Source organism: Priapulus caudatus, unplaced genomic scaffold, assembly GCF_000485595.1.
Source record: "Priapulus caudatus unplaced genomic scaffold, Priapulus_caudatus-5.0.1 Scaffold170, whole genome shotgun sequence".
Classification (NCBI taxonomy): domain Eukaryota; kingdom Metazoa; phylum Priapulida; class Priapulimorpha; order Priapulimorphida; family Priapulidae; genus Priapulus; species Priapulus caudatus.
The window spans coordinates 459,652-461,710 of record NW_014577231.1 but is presented as its reverse complement, the minus strand read 5'-3'; positions in this window follow the sequence as shown (position 1 = coordinate 461,710).

Genomic DNA, 2,059 nt, shown 5'->3' with positions numbered 1-2,059 from the left:
ACACACACACACACACACACACACACACACACACACACACACACACACACACACACACACACACACTCACACACTCACACATACATGTACGTGATCGGGGACGCAGCCTGCTGTCGTAGTGTTGGGGACGATGATTGAACTGGGAGTGGCACAGTAAAGCCAGCAGCAGCAGCAGCAGGAGGAGGAGGCATGGCTACTATTATTGATTACATCTCGGTTGCATCATCATCATCGTCGTCGTCGAGGCCATGCCTCGATCTAGGCACATGCATAGCAGCAGCAGCAACAGCAGCAAACATGCACCTGCGTGCATGCGTGCATGCCGCTGGTGTGGCGTGTGGTAAACTAGCTGTATGCGTCTGTGCAGGAGTTAATAATGACAAATTTATTATTACATATCTATTATAATGAAAAAAATTTCATTATTAACTCCTGGTCTGTGTGGGTGCCTGTGTGATGGTTTCCGTCTCTCGCTCTCTCTCTCTCTCTCTTCATCTGCCCCCTTCTTTTCGCATTCTTCCCGCTCTCTCTCTCTTTCTTTCTCTTGTTCTTTCTCTGTCTGGCTCTTTTCTTATTTCGACCTGTCTTCATGTGTCTGTGTTCTCCATATCTCGAGCGCACGGGTGCGCGTATGCGTCTGCGCGCGTCTGCGTGTTTCATTTGTGCTAGGGCGGGACCATATTCCACGCATACCTTCATTCTTCTCATCCTCAACTATAACGCTTGCATCTCTATAAAATGGCTTCGTGAGGATGCTGGCGGATGCGGCGGACAGGCAGCTGCGTGTTGTAAAGAATACAGCCAGCAACATGTGCGGTGCTGATGCCTTCTAAACGCCTTCCAATTCCTGCGAGCTCTCGACCCGAACGGGGAATTCTTCGGATAACAGGAGTCTTTTAATAATATCAAGTGGGGGCTTTTTTGGTGAAGTTTCCTTTCAAAAACAGCGGGGTGTTTTCATTGTGCACGACGCCTACGCCAATCATTTACGATGCGAAAGAGAACTCGGAAATTTGCGGCTCGGCAAGAAACGCTCGTAAAACGGAAACAACGCCATGCTGCTTGCATGCGCTTCCGAAGTGAGATTTGCTTTTCGCGGAATCGTGGTCTAATCTAGTGCGCTAGGGACTGACCATTCGCAAGTATATATATGCTGTCTTCGCGCTTCGGCCCTTGATGCTACCAAGGGTACTCTTGATGCTATCTACTTCGCCAGATGCTTGGGATGCCGGTGGGAGATGATTCGTCAATCTGACCGAGTGCGTTTGGCAATAAATGTGGTAAACAGGGCACGCTACATTTCTTTCTATTCTTCGTTTCATGGTTTCAACGAATTCTCAATATATACCGCTGGAGCACGTATGTGTATGAGTCGGTACTCGAATGATGCTGGTGGTAGAATAATATATTTAGTATGATTAAGACATACTCGTAGCAGGGTGACGTGGTGTGTCTATGACATACTGGTAGGAGGCTGGCGTTTGGAAAGGAAGTGTCTGGGGGTTGTTTAGGGGCGTTACTGTGGCTCATAGGGTCTATGTCCCCCAGGGTACTGCCGGAACGTACCCTGGGTACGGTTCGGTATACCGGAACGTACCCTAGTGACTATCTGATATGCTTAGGGTTAGGGTTAGGGAGTAGGCGTACGCGACTCCCTAGACTCGTTAGTGGAGTAGGCGAGGTACGGTTCGGCATATTAGATAGTACCAGGGTACGTTCCGGCAGTACTCTGCATGGGGGACATAGACCCTCTCAGCGTTACTGTGGTGTAGTAACATGGCGTGTGGACTATGACTTGGCACGTCTAGGCTGCAGCTATGATTCAGTTCACACACTTTGGTCTAAATTATTCAGTACAATTTAGGCTACTTAGTTAGTCTGCTATACCAGTACCTACGTACGCGTCCAGCCGTACAACGAGACTGTGGCGGGAAGCTGCGGCCGTGTTTCGTACACACATGATTAGCCACATAGTCGCTTAACTCTTTCTCTCTCTCTCTCTCTCTACTAAAATACGCGCGTTAATAATTAGAAAAGCACGACGGACGACGTCGGCGAC